The 19,413-nt window shown below is 36.9% G+C and overlaps 1 protein-coding gene across 5 annotated transcripts in view; it reads right to left on the minus strand.

The window, feature by feature from the left end:
• Positions 1–19,413, minus strand: part of LOC131684110 (uncharacterized protein ZK1073.1) — a 185,701-nt gene that overhangs the window by 58,773 nt on the left and 107,515 nt on the right. The window lies entirely within an intron of this gene.

A 19,413-nucleotide genomic window follows, 5' to 3' on the forward strand; every position in this document is an offset into this window, starting at 1 on the left:
GGAGTCTGAAATTTCTACTTTGAAGTGGTACAATATGTAATATGCAATAATCTCATTTAGTGAAAATCAGCCAAAAAACTGGTTTAAAATGATTTTGAGTTTGAAACTAATTTTAAATTGAAACTAATTTAAAATGAAACTAATTTAAAATTGATCAACAATTTGAAAATTTTCGGAGGGGGTGGGGTCCGAACCCTCAAAACCTTCCCATCCGTGATACCTCTAACAAGTTCGATCCAATCAGATGTTTCAGATGTTTGAATAATTTTTATACATTCATTTCATAACGAGAATTTTTACCTCAGACATACAGCCCAGGTAAATAATATATAGTTAAATATGCAGTCCAATTTATATGCTATAACTATAGCATACTGCCAGACGTAGTAGTACAGCATCCTCGCGCAAGCGAACAGTTATGAATAAAGAAAAGGAAATAATCAACATTACGTTTCCCCCAGCGGAGTCATTTTTCTAACCGGCAATGGTAACATTTATGGCATTTTTGATTAATCAGCAGTAAATGTAATGGTGACATCTACCGACATGCATGAAGAGAGTTATCTGATACTGACTTGTCATGAAATGGGATCTGTTCTATAGACGTGCATCGAGAGCCTAATTCAATATTTAAACTAAGCTGCCGAGTCTGCAAATGGGAAGGTTTCGCCTTCGCTTCTTGCACAATGCTGATAAATGTTGAATTTCGATTAGTACCAGTTTCGAAGCCAATGGTATAGGCTAGATGTGTGATACACCAGTACAATACACGGAACAAAATAAGCACTCCGTCAACGTCAAAATAATTGGTCAGCAATTTTTATGAACTTTAAATATTTCTATTTATAATAAACGTGAGAATGAAGTTTAAATTGTCACGAAATACCTTAATTTTATCATTTATATGTAATATAGAATATGCAACTGTAGTTCCGTTAATGGAATTGAGTTGTATCATCCCATTATTTCAATGATTCATAAAGCCATGCTAAAGAGTACTCGATATAAATATAAATATGCATAATTGTAGTCGCAACATTCGAGTACCCTTCGTTTTGAACACTGATTTGTTTTTTAGCTAAGACCCGATAGATATATGCTGGATGATTCGATCGCAGCAACCTTAGACGACGGAGGCAAACTTTTCTGCTCCCGTCATACTTTTTTGAAATTAATATGTAAGTTGCTTTAGAATGCATTTAAAAAGTTGCAATTCGTGAAGACCAATTAAAGTGCGGCACGGAAAGCTACTTTAGAAGTCCTTTTTCGAAGTTTGGTGGTAATCAAAGGTGAGGAAGTCAAGCCACCACGCAATCTCCGTGAACCGTTCACCGCTGGCATGAACGTGAAAATCGCGGTCCCTTATACAGTGAAATCGAAGAGGAAGAGGACAGTGTCGTGTAATAACTTGCAAGTGTTTATGGTGCCAAAAGTGAAAATAAAGCGGAATACATCTACTGTACGAGAAAAGGACGTGTCGATGCTACTCGATAGCAGACCGTAAGCGAATTTCGCGTGCGGATTAATTAGAAAAGTATCTGAGGTACGCATGAATACTCAACCCATTTCCATCAGTTAACATGTTTGAGGTGTGCGGGTGCTTACCCCATTTCCGAACGTTCACTAAGTGCTGTGACCATCATTTGTGGAAAGAATCATCTTACATATAGAAACTATTGTCTCAAACGGCCGGAATTTATGAAGAATCGACAACGTTCCTTCTAAAGAAGTGGCATTAGAAGCCTTTAAGCCTTTACATTCTGGACACCGGTGAGATCGTTTCTAATATTTTCTTTCCATTTTTAAAATGATACTACTATATGTAACTTTATGTATTTATCAATATATTTTCGGTCTGTATAAGAGCGAGTAAAGGCGCTTTAACCTATGCGCATTAGCCAGGGCAAGGTGTAAATACCTCTGTCCCATCCCAAAGGACCAAAGGAGTGACATTAACCTTCTTAGCAAAGTCACTCCCAACGATTTATCATATCCCCTTTAATCTGAAACGGTCGGTACGGTTGTCCTCGTTTCTTCCTCCTTCAAGATTCAAAAGGATTCGTTAATTAGATTATTCATTAAATGAATAACTTGATTGCCGTCTAATTTTGAAACATCTTCAAACCAAACTCTGCACAGTAGGCCCGGCCGTTTTAATATTTGCGACATATTACACATAATATGCTTCAAATATTAATGTTGACAAGAAAAACACTGTAGAATAACTGCAGTGTTTTCCAGGATGCTTTTCAATACTGGCTGTGTAAGGGTTAGAATAGAATAGAATAGAATAAGACCCGATAGATATATGCTGTATATATCATTCTACTAAACTGGATGATGTCGGAACATGTGTAAGTACATTTTTGTTGAATAAGTGTGAAACAACATACATTCGCGCCGCCATGATCGCGATCAGGAGCGGATCCAGAAAAAAATTTCGAAGGGGGTCTGAAATTTCGATTTTGATTCATTGTACAATACGTAATATGTAATACCCTCATTTAATTAAAATCAGCTTTAGTGAACGAATCTGATTTGGAATGTTTTAGAATTTAGAATGAATTGAAAATAGAAACTGCTTTAAAATTTCTCATGAAGTTAGAAATTTTCGGGGGGGGGGTCCGGACCCCCAAGACCCCGCCTCTGGATCCGCCACTGATCGCGATGCCTTGTGTGGGAACTATACCCACTAAAGTAGACTTTTTTCCATGTACCCAACTGTCTCGTTGAGTATTACTAAAGTGCTGCAACTAATATATCTGCACATGCCTGACTATAACATAACTACGTAGATGTACAGTCAGATAACACACCTATTCCATTACAGTAATATTAAATCAATGTTAAATTAATAGATTAATTATTCAATTATCCCACGCAGCACAGAGTGCTATGAAAGGTCACAGGAAGCATTAGGAAGGAATCAGTTGCGAACTTTGACACATACACTGAAAACCGAGCATCCCACTATCCATGCAAACTGGCGTCAGTTACTATAGCAAGGCTTCGTCGGAGGCCCAAACGATGCACCGTGTGCAGTGCGTAGGAAATTGATAGCACTACTAGATTATCAAGCAATGTGATTCTGTCCGTAATCGCTAGAGCATCTTATCACTACTGTATCCACATCGACGTTATGCTACATATCCATGATATATGACACATTCTCTATTTTCTCTGAGATATTGTTAGATATATAATAAATTGGAAACTTTCTCGTGTGGTTACGGTACCAGCAATAATCTATTTATCAACGCTCCACATAATTGATTAGTTGACATGAGGATATTTTCAACAAACCAGAATGCGAAGTTATTGCACACGGGTGGAATGATAAATTGTGTTTTGGAAAAGGAAAGTGCAGCGAATGTGTTTCAACGGAAATCGGTAAATAGCGAAACACACACACTCTGTTGCATTTGGCGTCAGTTGAAAGTGGTGCAAAAGGTTGCCGCGATCAAAAATTGGTGCAACAAGAATGCGTGTAAATCAGTAATTTTTTTTATTAAAACATCAAATTATTTTCCTTTCGCGAGTCAATTCATACAGAACAAAAAATTCACTCAGACTCCCCTTTTAGCGAATTTGAGTTTCCAAACTTTCGTTTGATTTCTTTCATCAAGTTTTGCACAGCATCCTTGATCACAATATCAAGGAAAATGGTCATCTTAAATTTTCGCATAAAGTCTTACATAAAATCTTTATTAAATCGTAAAAGGAATCTATGTAATAGTGTAGCTCCATCGGACATCATTAAGGGGGTGCGGCGTTTGAACATTGATTTGATAATATTCGAAAAAATCCAAACATGAATGTTGAAAATCGATTTTTTTGTCGAAATAAGTCTAAAATAGCATGAAACATCAGCATCTAGTGTAAAAACAATCGAAAACGCTAAAAAGAAATTTAATTTTTTTTTGTTCCAAGGAATTTTTGAAAAAAAAATGAAAATCAGAAATTTTATTGTAATTTAATTTATTCTGATTTCATAAAAATTTCCAAGCAAGCTGGCCTGGGAGCAATACAAATAAAAAGATTGCAGGGATTTAGAGTTCCAACTAAATCATTGAGAAGAAATTTAAAAAATGGAGCGGGACTTCACACTAAAGTTTTGTGAAATTTAAAAAAATAACATTTTTAAGTGAAAATGACCGGTGTTAAGTCAGACCGGACTAAGCGACAAAATATTGATTTCGAGAAAAACGAGTTTAAAGTTTGAAACGTGTATGCACATTATGATTGGAAATTATTTTTTGCCATAATTCTTGTATGTTGTTACGTATTTCAAATCTGTCAAAAGTCGAATTTAGCTGACGATATTCTTTATCCAGTGCTATTATTATCTCAAAATGAACCACCTTGGTTATGCAACTATTTTTTCCGATATTATTTCATTACAAAAAATGAAGTAGTCTTCATTTTATTATATTCAGAATTGCGCATATTCTGTCGTACACACTTAATTTTTTCTGCCGAATCTCAGCTTTTTTGAATCTTTTGCCGAAATCTCAACAGCTGATATTCAGCAAACATTATTTTTTACAGAGATCTCAGTAAAAGTGACGTTTGAGTGCTGAGACTCGGAAAACATTTCACCAAAAATCAGCAAACTAATCTCACTTTACTGAGATATCAGTTTCTAAATTTGCTGACTACACAGCTGTTGGGAAATTACTGAGCCAAATTGAGTGTATATGTATGTAATTTTAAATGTTCTTTGATTTGATGGCATTGTAAGGGAACACGTATCCGCCGGTTGATGCCAATCGAGCTGACATTTTTTTTGACTGATCAAACTAATTTCTTTGTTTGTTCAATGTTTTTTCCCAACCAGGAAACTAATCCACTGGGTATCGTGCATGAGGAATACGCATGAACTTAACTGAGTGAAATGATGACTGTTGAATCATATATAAGGGTTGAGAATTGACAGTTCGCGAGAAGATTCAGAAGCCAGTTAACAATTTGCAGCAGTCATAACAGCACGAATAACATATGCTTCATTGACATATTCATTGACTTACTTTTAGTCGAATAAATCAATTAAATTAAATCAAATTAATCGTTCTCATTGAATACTTTCATTTGCTTTGAATTAGTGTATGCACTATATGTTATGTTAACCATATTTCTTCATGAGTATAACAATATTCTAGCTTGATTATTGACGTAAAAGGTGACAGGTTAGTTTCTTTTCGTTCTTATTGTTTCCAATCTTGTTCTAGTAATAAGTGTAAAAATTAGCGTCATCGATTATATATTCGACATAAGAAGCTGGTCGTTTCAGGTATTTCGGTAGTGCTTATTTTATACCGTTTTTAAACACTAGCGACCGTTAGCTCAGTGAGCAATTTACGGGATCTCCGGAAACGTAAAAAGCGTGCGAATAACACTATTCAATTGTTCGTGGAGAAAAAAATCAATATATAATTGTCATTTTATTTGCTATATTGTGCTTGTATAGCGAAGTCTAAAATTACATAGATATTACCGATAGATCTCTTGAGATGCTAAAGGTAATCGCTTTTCATAATATTGAATTCTAGTTGAAATGACGTATTTCGCCGGAATAAAGAAACAAGGAATAATAAAATTGTTCACATTTCGTCTGATTCTATTAAACATAAGCAACACTCCCGACTGTCGGCAGTCCGGAGTTGAAGTTGCTTTTTTGAAAACCGGGCATTTCCAAATTAATTCAACAAACGATAAATCTATCAAACTTTCGGCAGCTGGCTGTCCATAGCAATAAACACATGATAACATTTCGGAGAATTGCATAGATCATATCACTTATTAAGGTGAATCCAGGTTGAAATCCCCATCCTTCTAACAAAAACTCCTTCATGTGGCAAACTTGGAGATGCAGAGGTATACACGGTCTCCGTAACAACGTTTGCTACACTAACATCAAATATTATAAATAACAATATAGTCCACTCTTGCAAATCTCATACGAATCATAGAAGACACAAAACGTACGCCATCTCGCGACGAAAAAGCATTCTAATCAATCATTTTTAGCTTACCTACGTTTAGCGTGTACTGTGAAATTAACTGTCACAATGAAATCGATTGCAGGGATGCCAGATGCACAGATTCTGTTTTACACAGCTTTTGCACAGACTTTTAAAACTGCACAGAAAGAATTCCACAGTTTTCTGTTATTATAGCGCAATTTCCACCAACCTGGACTGCGTACTTTCAAAGTGCGAGAAATCAAACTGCGGGCTGTCAAAACACATAAACTTATCCAACTGCGTGCCGTTTTGACGTTTGAATTAGGAGGAAAACAAGTCATTTGCACGGCAAATTGGGAGGAAAACAAGAGTGATTTCTCAATATCTCCACAATAATCTCTGCCATGCTTGACAGTTCTATTTGAGTTGACGGTTACGGGAGATTTCTTCCAAATACATAGATCCGAATGATCCATCGGACTTTCATTCACTTCCATTTCATATGGGATCATCCATAAATGACTTAGCATTTTTTGAGTGATTTTTAACACCCCCCCTCGAAGCATTTCGTCACAAACCTCTAAATACCCCCTTGTAATTACGTAGCTTGACGGTAACCCTGCTCCCTCCCTGTCCACGCGAAAAATTAAGAAAAAATAAAAACGATATTAGTTGGAAGAAACAGGTAAGGTTGTCGTAACATCAGGTCACCCCTATTCCCATTTAAAAAAGCTACGTAGCATGACGTGACCCCCTACCCCCCTGTCGTCACGCATCATCACAAAATACAAAACTCCTCCCTCACCTATATAATGCTACGTCATTTATGGATGGTCCCTATGCAACGTTAAATTCGTCTTCGAAACAGATGCTATTCTCATCTTCCATAAGATAAACATCATTGGTTGCACATTCGGTTGCAGAAAGTGTTTCTGACCGAGAAAAAGAGATGGGTGAATAAGATTAAATTTTTTAATGCAAATTCGTGAAATCAATACGAATTACCGCTTACGCTTGTCATTTATTTTGTGGATTAAGAAAATCTGAATTCCGGAAATGTAGGGAGCAAATAACGATATTTTTACTGAGAGAATCATTGCAGCAAAATCTTACCCAGGCATCTACTTCTCTGTATTTTAAAAATGTTAATCCAGTTTGATTCTCTATGATAAATGGTTTTCTACTTTAACTCCCTTATTTACAGCATTTATCTGGATAATGAGAAAGATGATGACGGAGCTGGAACAACCAGATACCGCACATTTAGGTCTACCCATCACTTTTCTTGAACTTTGTGCAAAAACTGAATTCAAACAACTTTTAATATTTTGCACACGTTGTACAAAAAATTGCGGACGTAGCATCAGTAATCATAGCAATCAGTCAAGACAATATGAACGACCACATTAAAATTCAGACCGTACTATAAATCGTGTACACTTTGCGTAAGCTCTTGAAGAAGCTTGTTTCAAATTGAAACTTTCAATATTGTAAAAAAAGAGTTATTTCTAACGTTGCACAATGACCGGTTTGGCAGCACTTATTGACAGTTTGTTTGGCTTCTACGAAAAAATCTACAAGACTTAGTCTCTGGGTCAAATGTTTGTATTTTGCATTATTATTTCCTTCATTTCTACAAAACAATTTTGAGAATGACTTCATGTGGATTTTTTCTGATGTTTCCACCTTGTACTATTGAATTCTTGTCGGTCGATCTCACGAACACTAATACAGTTTCTTGGTTGATAACAAACCCATTTGCTTTCGCCGCCTTTGTTTATTATTTTCCACCATCTAATGATGTAGTATTTGTGTTATGCGACGTATGTACATGAGCCGTAGAAAAGTCTATTGCACCGTGGGCAACTACTGATGAAGATCTGTCATTTGCATATCACAAAATTTGTAGTGTACTAGTGATCTTTTGTGTCACCGCGGTGCTAGTGTGATATCTGTTGTGAAACAGAGGAGTGGACCATATTGTTAATTTAAAATATTTGCTAACATTCCTTTCCTTCCTCGATGGCTTTAAGGACGTGACCGGCGCTGTTATTGACATTTGAACGTATAGAAATCTCGAAACGTGCACAATGCACATTGAGGATGGCTAGCTACACCCTGGCGTCATTCGCTGATTCTCTGTGCAATTTCGCTTGTTTTGGTCAATCACGGAGTAGCAACTACTAATTGTACGGTCATCATGCTCATGCTCATGTTCAATTTTTACGCACGAGAAAACTCACTTGACACCTTTTTAAAATTGACTAAATGTAGGTACTGTAAATGAGCACGCAAGACAATGCATTTTCGCCTTAGCTAATACAGATGATCCAAGGTAACAGTAGACGGTCGTCAACGATGTTCTCTACCAGATATCTAATTCACGCAACACGAGCGACCTCTGCAATAACATAGTAAAGATAATGCCTTAGCCCCTAATCCCTTATACCTATTGTACCCCCTACCTTTTTGCCCCCTTCCTCTCCAGTAGTGAAAAATATATACCCCAATTTTAATCAAACCTGGGGAACTAAATTCATATTAGATACAAAATCGAAATCATAATTTTTGATGTGTAATATAAATTGAAAAAATATGGAGTATGCATGAAAAATAAAGAACAAAATTCATCACTAGACAAGCTCAACGAGTTAGTACGTCACATATTGCATGAATTGATCGATAGCATGATACCTACATAAAGAATTATGCCTTTCTCCAGCTTCCCTTCAATGAAAACAGAATTGTGAATCACACGCAACCGCTCCTGCGTCTGTGACTGATGGTATACATACAAGTCATTACCAACACCCTTCTGGTCAATGACCCTAGTTTCACCCCCATACAACCCATCGCAACGACGTTCAGCATCTCGCATCATTGCTCTCGTGCCGTGGAGCAGTCCGATCCACCAGGAGCTACGGAGAAAAACAGAGAAATCGAGAGCACGAGAGAAATGTTCATGGCCGCGCAACTGATGCAAGAACACTCCATCATCGCCATACACACGATGCATACAACTGTTCTGCCAAAAGTTTAACATAAAAGTAACGAGCAAAACGTCAACACACAACAATACACCGAAAAGAAGCTTCCTGGGGGAACCGGGTAAATAAGGCGCATAAACACTGACTAACGAGTAAGGAAGGAAGATTTATTACAAACGAGCCAGGTACACCCCACCTTCTTGGGTAATTAGCATGCTGCTTGCATTTACCATCAATCACTCACGATTTTCCGAGCGACCGGTGGAATTTTCTTCGCAAAAGTTCAAATTAAGTTATTGGCCATCGATCATTCGATCTAATCGCTACCCTATATCAAGAACGGTTAAATCCAGTGTACTTAATCGATGTTGAGTTTTTTTTCCTTTATTTCATTCCTCTAATGTCACCCCAATGATAGCGACGGATTAAACGAATGCCACCGGAACCCTCAAAATCTGCTCATTTAAATCCTCTGTTGGGCTATAGGGATTACATTTCCTTCAGGCTGTTGATGTTGGCTAACTCGCCATTTGTCCTACATACCTACGCAAGGATGAAACTCAAACTGCGTCACAGTTTCGCACTGTGAGAATGTTGTGCAATATAAAGTGTGTGTGCAAAGCTTATGCTAAATTGGAGGACGCTGTCGGGCTGAAGCATAAATGTTTTTACATTTCTTATAAAAGAAATGTATAGAATTCGCTCAAACTTTCAAGATTCTTTCCGAGGCCCGGAGGGCCGAGTCTTATATACCAATCGACTCAGCTCGACGATTTGGGACAATGTCTGTGTGTGTGTGTGTGTGTGTGTGTGTGTGTGTGTGTGTGTGTGTGTGTGTGTGTGTGTGTGTGTGTGTGTGTGTGTGTCTGTGTGTGTGTGTATGTAACGGAAAAATTCTCATTCGTGTTTCTCAGCAATGGCTGAACCGATCTTATCCAAACCAATTTTAAATGAAAGAACTAAAAAACAGTACGAACGCTATTAATTTGTTTTTGATTCTGATGTTTAGTTTCCAAGATATGAATGTTTGAATGCGTAAAAATGGCGTTTTTTGCAGTTTTTTTGAATTATCTGCCGAAATTGACAATATAGATTAATAATTTATATGTTTTTAGACAGCTTTAACGAATACCTTTCGAAGAAGCTATAGATTGTTGATATCGGACTATTATCAAAAGAGATATTTAACATTAAATGCAAACGAAAGATTTTTATCATTTCCCATTGCCAGAAATATGACCAAAAACTTGTAATCTATTTTTAACGCCAAAATGGTTTATTTTAGGTCAATAGCATCTTCGGTGAATTTAATGGAGGCAATATGCCCTTTCTTTTGGTATTGTGCTTTTGCTGATTAATCCCCCTATGAGTGAGATATTTTCACAAATTTTCTTGGAAGTGATTATATCGAAATGATGCCTTCAGTAAATTTGTAGCTCTTACTTTTGCGAATAACTTTACTGAAGACTTCAAATATCTATTTTGAATACTTTAAAAGTTATGGCTTGTTGTTTGTGGATTACTTTTTGTCGCCTATTTATTGTTCAATATAGTAATAATCCATTGAAATAAGCCAAACATTATTTCGATAAAACGAATTTTGTATTTCATTTTTCTATCTACAACCGCTAGAAATAATCACCGAACACTTCCAAGTTGCCTGGAAGGAACTTGATAACTTATCAGTGCAAAAATGTTTATTTGAGCGAACCTTCTGACTGCAATTTTTCTAACTCATGACCATCGGATCGATCTGAAACATATCGGAAAATGAAAAGCGAAATAAATAACTCCAAGCAACGGCGTAGCCAAGAGAAGGTTTTGGGGTTTAACACCATACAACGCCCCCCCCCTCCCCACCACACCCACAAAAAATTGGATTGAAGTTGAAAATTTATTGATGCAGACTGATTTAATTCAATATTACAAGAACAATTATCTGATCCGTACATTGATATCCTGTTGTTGTAAACATCATGAGGACTTTTGATAAATTGTCGGAAGGGGTCCCGATATGTAACTGATCTATTGGTCTTGATTTCACAGTTGTTTAATTGCATCAATATCAAAATCCTGCCTGAAAACATTCCAATAGAAAATTCCAGAGTTCTGTAATCAATCATAATCCTCAGATTTCTTTTCAAATTGAGCTCGTTTTTGTAGAGATGTACTGTAATAAGGGTCTTTATTTAATAGGAAGCAAAGTTAAAATTGATTTAATGTCTATGAAATATAGAACTGCGCACCAAAAAAATGCATAACTTTCAACATTTGCTAAAAAGGTTTTGGCCTTTCTCATTCACTCTAAAATTCGTCAATCTAATCCCGACCGGGAGGGCCGAGTGTCAAAGGCCAATCGACTCAGTTCGTCGAGATCGGAAAATGTCTGTGTGTGTATGTGGAAAAAATGTGACCTCTGTTAATCAGAGATGGCTGGACCGATTTGCACAAAGTGAGTCTCAAATGAAAGGTAGAACCTTCCCATCGGCTGCAATTGATTTTTTTTATTGATTGGACTTCCGGTTCCGAAGTTACGAGTTGAAGAGTACAATCAAACAGCAAATTCCCATATAAACTGGAATGAAAAATTTTCAAAATCAAATTTGTATTTTTGATGCCAAATCACTTTATAATGCATGAAACATCGAGATTTGATGTAAACTCGAAAAAATAATGTTGGACAAAAATTGATTTTTTGGACTTTGGTACATTTTTGCCTTTCTCATATAGAAAGGTTATGCAATCACTCTAAAAATCGTCAATCATACCGGCCCGGAGGGAGCATGCAGTGAGTGGTTGCTACTTTAAAATTAAAACTAGTTTAAAATTTCTTAACAAGTTGAAAACTTTCGGCAGGACCCGAACCTCCCGGATCTTACTATGTGATACTGAAACATCGCTTGAAACCAGCGGCGGTCAAGCGATGTTTCAGTATCACATAGTATCTCAAGATCGTGGCTGTCGATCCATTGTACGTATGTGCAAATCGTACTGAACATGTAATATTCATTTCCACCATTGTATTGAACATAACCAGTCATGGAATCGTAGTCTGGACAAATGAGAAAAGCACAATTGCACCACTAGGTGTATTAAAAGAGGTTTTTATTTTAGGAATGCGTCGAGTAGAGACGAAAACGTAATATGATTAATAACGAGGATAACAATTTCCGAATGTAGAGAGAAATTTATGAAAAATGACGATTTCCATTCGACTCTAGCAGGTCCTGATCGATTTTGATGAGAATTTGATTTTTGTTGTATGACCAATTATATGTATAGGTCATTCATGACTACAATAAAGTCTCAACAAATTCGCTAAAAACACGAACTCTGTTACTATTTTCTGAAAAATTAATTCTGTATAATTTTAAAACTTCAAAAATTACGGTTTCGGAATTATGCCGTTTGGACAGTAAGATCGATTTTCACCAAACCCCCACCAATTGTAAAATTGGTATCGTAAAAAAACGTAAGGACGATACTTCAATGCTGATAGGTGGGACCGAAAAAGTAAACAATCGTCAAAGGGGCGATACTGTCATTTTGTCAATTTAAATAGCAAACACAAATTTTAATTTAATAATTTCAAATACTTCATGAAGTTTTGGGTTTCGATCACTGAATCATGCAATCTAGGATGTAAAAAACACAATAGTTCTTAAATAGGAAATAAAACCAAGTCTGGAAATATTCACTGTTGATTTTTTTAATGGTGTCACTGCTAGTATCGCTCTTTTTTCAGAAAAAGCGTTGATTTTTAGGTCTCAGTCGCGTTGGAAATTTGAGTAAAATATAAACTTCATTTCGATTCAAAAAAAAAATTCAATTTTTGGCTCAGTACAATATACATAACCCCTTTAGGAAAATTCAGTTTTCCCACCACAATGCATTGATTGAGGTATTTAGATATTTTATTAACAGAGCATTAACAATAATTCGTTGGAATGTCTATTTTATGGGCCATTTTTTCGCTTTCCCATTGACTTGGTTTGAGATTTCTAGCACTGATGTTGTCCTATGCTGATTTGAGCGATTCTCTGAGTCCTGCCACAATCCCATGTAGTACGTGTTATCAAAAACATCGCGAAGCATCAAGTTCTAAATGTTCTCAAACGATATAATATCCGAAGAGAGTGATAAGAGTTATAAGAAATGTCTCATCACACTGTTAGGTGGATTAAAAGCGTTTTATCATTTCCCATTGCCAGAAATATGACCAAAAACATGTAATCTATTATTAACGCCAAAACGGCTTATTTTAGGTTAATAGTATCTTTGGAGAATTTAATGGAGGTAATATGCCCTTTCTTTTGGTATTGTGCTTTTGCTGATTAATCCCCCTATGAGTGAGATATTTTCACAAATTTTCTTGGAAGTGATTATATCGAAATTATGTCTTCAGCAAATTTGTAGCTCTTACTTTTGCGAATAACTTTACTAAAGACTTTAAATATCAATTTTGAATACATTAAAAGTTATGGCTTGTTGTTTGTGGATTACCTTTTTTCGCCTATTTATTGTTCAATATAGTAATAATCCATTGAAATAAGCTAAACATTATTTCGATAAAACGAATTTTGTATTTCATTTTACTATCTACAACCGCTAGAAATAATCACCGAACACTTCCAAGTTGTCTGGACGGAACTTGTTAACTTATCAGTACAAAAATGTTCATTTGTGCGAACCTTCTGACTGCAATTCGATCTGAAACATATCGGTAAATATAAAGCGAAATAAATAATTCCGAGCAATGGCGTAGCCAAGAGAAGGTTTTGGGGTTTAACACAATACAACCCCCCCCCCACACCCCCCACCACCACACCCAAAAAAAAAAATTGATTGAAGTTGAAAATTTATTGATGCAGATCATGAGGACTTTTGATAAATTGTCGGAATGGTTCCTGATATGTAACTGATCTGTTGGTCTTGATTTCACAGTTGTCTAATTGCATCAATATCAAATTCCTGCCTGAAAACATTCCAATAGAAAATTCCAGAGTTCTGTAATCAATCATAATCCTCAGATTTATTTTCAAATTGATCTCGTTTTTGTAGAGATATACTGTATTAAGGGTCTTTATTTAATAGGAAGCGAAGTTAAAATTGATTTAATGTCTATGAAACATAGAACTGCTCACCAAAAAAAAATGCATAACTTTCAACATTGGCTAAAAATGTTTTTGCCTTTCTCATTCACTCTAAAATTCGTCAATCTAATCCCGACCCGGAGGGCCGAGTGTCATATTCCAATCGACTGAGTTCGTCGAGATCGGAAAATGTCTGTGTGTATGTATGTGTATGTATGTGTGAATGTGGAAAAAAATGTGACCTCTGTTTCTCAGAGATGGCTGGACCGATTTGCACAAAGTTAGTCTCAAATGAAAGGTGAAACCTTTCCATCGGCTGCTATTGAATTTTTTATTGATTGGACTTCCGGTTCCGGAGCTACAAGTTGAAGAGTGCAATCACACAGCAAATTCCCATATACACTGAAATGAAAAATTTTCAAAATCAAATTTGTATTTTTGATGCCAAATGACTTTAAAATGCATGAAACATTGAGATGTTTGACAAAAATTGACTTTTTTGGACTTTGGTACATTTTTGCCTTTCTCATATAGAAAGGTTATGCAATCACTCTAAAAATCGTCAATCATACCGGCCCGGAGGGAGTATGCAGTGAGAGGTTGCTACTTTAAAATTAAAACTAGTTTAAAATTTCTTAGTTGAAAATTTTTCGGCAGGACCTGGACCTCCCGGATCTTTCTCCATGATCCGCCGCTGGTTTCAAGCGATGTTTCAGTATCACATAGTATCTCAAGATCGTGGCTGTCGATCCATTGTATGTATGTGTAAATCGTACTGAACATGTAATATTCATTTCCACCATTGTATTGAACATAACCAGCCATGGAATCGTAGTCTGGACAAATGAGAAAAGCACAATTGCACCACTAGGTGGATTAAAACAGGTTTTTATTTTGGGAATGCGTCGAGTTGAAACGAAAACGTAATATGATTAATAACGAGGATAACACTTTCCAAATGTAGAGAGAAATTTATGAAAAAGGTTCTGATCGATTTTGATGAGCATTTGATTTTTGTTGTATGACCAATTATATGTATAAGTCAAATGTTTAAAAACAGTAATTTAAGGTCAAGATAGCATCATTTTGAAACCGCCAATTTCGGAGGTTTAGTATCTTCAATGAGTTTTACAAACGTTAAACAGCGCATCATTTGACAAAATAATTTTGACGGTATATCGTCCAAGAAGTATTTATGGTGAATTTTCTCAGATTAATATTCATGGCTACAATAAAGTCTCAACAAATTCGCTAAAGACACGAACTCTGTTACTATTTTCTGAAAAAATAATTCTGCATAATTTTTAAACTTCAAAAATTACGGTTTCGGAATTATGCCGTTTGGGCAGTAAGATCGATTTTTACCAAACCCCCACCAATTGTAAAATTGGTATTGTAAAAAAACGTAAGGGCGATACTTTAATGCTAATAGGTGGGACCGAAAAAGTAAACAATCGCCAAAGGGGCGATACTATCATTTTGTCAATTTCAATAGCAAACACAAATTTTATTTTAATAATTTCAAATATTTCATGAAGTTTTGGATTTCGATCACTGCATCATGCAATCTAAGTTGTAAAAAACACAATAGTTCTTAAATGGGAAATAAAACCAAGACTGGAAATATTCACTGTTGATTTTATTTGAATGGTGTCACTACTAGTATCGCTTTTTTCAAGAAAAAGCGTTGATTTCTTAGTTCTCAGTCGCGTTGGAAATTTGAGTAAAGTATAAACTTCAAATCGATTCAAAAAAAAATTTCGATTTTTTTGGCTCAATACAATATATAACCCCTTTAGGAAAATTCAGTTTTCCCACCACAATTTAGATATATTATTTATTTATTCCTTCGTCTTTGGCTAATTCTGCCATACAGACTGTTACTTAAAATTATTTAACATGTACAGTAACAATATATAACAACACAGACAATCGAGCAACAAGCAAAGGTAACAATACAGTATTCCAAACAAAATGTCAAACTTTTCGTGAAATTGTCGGAAACAGAGTCCTAATGGCCATGTTGATGGAGATAGTGCTATTTTTCTTAGCCTTGCGTCAATTCCTACTTTGAATGAAATGAACGGCATTAATGACTCGTCCTTCCATTCAGGTACGAGCTTCTTCACAATTGCAGCATTAGTTCCGAGTGATTCTGCGACCAGAGTAGCAATATCTTTCTCACTCACTGTGTTCTTGACACGCGTAAAGAATAGCCAACAAAGATTTGTAGAATTACTTGACTCCAAAGAACCATCAACCCTACACCCTTGTTTCAATCGAGTGGACGACATTTGCGGGATTGATTGAGCTAGAGGTGAACTTGTTTCCGCCAAAGAAAACCGAGATACAGCCATTTCGGTAATTGATTCACTCAGTATTCACATCGACAGCAACAGTAGCCGCATGAGCAGGGGTAAATGAAGTAGCATCGGTGATCGCCTCGCGTTTATCTCGAAAAGCCTGCATCTTGCGAACGCCGTCCATGATCGTCGTACACGGGGTACACATCCACCAGATATTCTTGTACCTGTTGCAGCAGGTGACCTCTGCAGTAGACAGCACAGCACATTCTGCATGATAATTATCCTGACAAAATCCATCACAAGAAATGGTTACCCCTCCAGGCATGATAGGCAAGGCACATTCGCAGCAAAACATCTTCAATCAGCACGACTTTCTCTTATTCGATACAGCTGGTATGATGAAGAATAACGTTTTTTTGTTTTCGACTGTATAGAAGCGGTAGCACCGAAAGATAGAACAAACGGATAGTTCGTTTAATCGGGTGAAAAATCGGCTTTTTATCTATAATATCACCAGCGATGTAAAATGTACGATCCGAAAACGGTGCACTATAACTGATAAAAGCGAATGGCAGCAAAATACGATATGGAAATCGATCGCGCGACTATTTTCCACGAAAAAGCGAAAGCAGCTCAGCTGACAAACAATCGGTCGGAGGGAATACACACAACTGACTTTTATTAACAGAGCATTAACAATAATTCGTTGGTGTGTCTATTTTATGGGCCATTTTTTCGCTTCCCCATTGATTTGATTTGAGATTTCTAGCACTGATGTTGTCCTATGCTGATTTGAGCGATTCTCTGAGTCCTGCCACTATCCCATGTAGTATGTGTTATCAAAAACATCGCGAAGCATCAAGTTCTAAATGTTCTCAAACGATATAATATCCGAAGAGAGTGATAAGAGCTATAAGAAATGTCTCATCACACTGTTAGGTGGATTAAAAGCGTTTTTTTTTATTTTCTCCTTGCGATGCGAAAACTATTATTGTTAACGTTGGAGTGATGTTCTGGTATGTTGTCAGATAAAAAACCTATTATGAATGTATCAGTGAACAGATGTCCCGCGGGCCGTTGCAGCATTTTGCCAAAATGTCCCGCGTCAAAATGCGTTCCACGAAATGTTCCGACAAAAATATGTGACGCGGAAAAGCCACCAACTTACCCCAGCCACGGGGTAAGTTGGCGGTATGTTTGGGGTAAGATGGCGGAATGCTAGAAAATAAGCAATCAAAATGCAAATACAATTATTTCAGGGATCCTTATGAAATGTGCTGATTGTCTTTTCAACAAAACTGTATATTGTTCGAACACAGCAAAAAATTTAAGCGTATTTCATAATATCGCAGAAAAACTATTCGTGTAATTATGTTCCACGAAAAAAGATTACGCTAAAGGGCGAACACGAAATTATTGCGACACCGAAAATTTCATGCCAATTTTCTTATAATGTTTAAAATCAAACCAAAATTTTAGGGTAGTTTTATACATACATTTACTTCAAAAATCAAAAGAAAAGTTAATCGATGGAGTCTTGAGTGTAAAATTGAACGCATTTTCGCTTGATGCCTTCCATCAGTCTTTACAGTGTCATCCGGTACCAGTTTCTCAGTTTTTTTTCCATTTTCTTAGCGTGTCCTTCTCGTATTTGACTGTCTTCTTGCTCTTCCGAAGTTCCCGCTTCATCATTGCCCAGTACTGCTCCACCGGGCGCAGCTCCGGACAGTTTGGCGAATTCATCTCCTTTGGAACAAAATGGATAGAATTGGCCTCATACCACTCCAGGACACTTTTAGAATAGTGGCATAATGCCAAATCTGGCCAAAATAGCGGAGCTTCGTCATGCTGCTGCAAGAACGGCAAAGGCGCTTCTCGAGGCACTCAGATTTGTAGATCTCGCCATTTACTGTGCCCTTTGTCACGAAAGGCTTACTCCTCAGTCCGCAAGAGTAGATGGCCTACCAAATGAGATATTTGGAGGCGAACTTCGACATTTTCTTCTTCTTAAATTTGTCGTCCACATAGAACTTGCTCTTGCCGGTGAAAAACGCCAACCCCGGAATTTGCTTAAAATCGGCTTTTATATACGTTTCGTCGTCCATCACACAGCAGCCATATTTTGTCAGCATCTTCTCGTAGAGCTTCCGTGCCCGAGTTTTAGCCGTCGATTGTTGCCGCTCATCGTGGTTTGGGAAGTTCTGTACCTTGTATGTATGTTGTCCAGCTCTCTTCTTTGCATTCTGGACGTAGCTCTGCGACATGCCGATCTTTTTAGCCAAATCACGGCTTGACACGTTGGGATTTGCTTTAATCATCCGCTTCACCTTTCCCTCCATCTTTTTGTTCTCCGGTCCCGGTTTTCTTCCAGCTCCTTTGCCGTGGTCCAACGTCAACCGCTCCTGGAACAGCTTCAACACTCTGGAGACGGTTGAATGGGGAATGTTCAACATTTTTCCCAACTGCCGGTGCGACAGGTCAAGAAATTCCAGGTGTTTGGAAAGAATTTGTTCTCTCGACTCGCGTTGGTTCACCTCCATTTTCGTTGAATCGAAAAACAAGACTTCGAATTTGATAGCATGTAAACAATACACATCAATGAGAAAGTGTGCAAAATTTGGTTGATTTTTACCCAATAGTAAAAAAGTTATGCCCTGTTGAATGTGTCGCAATAATTTCGTGTTCGACCTTTATGTATCATGCACATAAAAAGAACGCTGAAAATCATGGGAAACTGTATGTCATATGAAAATTTACATTATTCTGCTCGAGACATGCGCGCTATTTATGCAACTTCCAGGTATTGACGCACTTATAATAAAATCTCACATTGCGCGCGTCTGAAAGGCGCCATTAAATAAAGCCGCAGTTGCTCCGCCAGCTGATTGAACTGAAGCCATTAGACAATGGGACAGTCGAATATAAGCAAACTATAGGAGTGATAAGCAGTCTCTATTGCAAATGAATGTAGAGGGTCTTCTCTAAGCATTGTTTGTTTATTTTTCTACCTGCTGAGTGCTTTTCACACACACGAGCCTCAATGCGCTTGCATCGTTCACACTCA

This window comes from Topomyia yanbarensis, chromosome 2 (genome assembly GCF_030247195.1).
Source record: "Topomyia yanbarensis strain Yona2022 chromosome 2, ASM3024719v1, whole genome shotgun sequence".
Taxonomy (NCBI): Eukaryota; Metazoa; Arthropoda; class Insecta; order Diptera; family Culicidae; genus Topomyia; species Topomyia yanbarensis.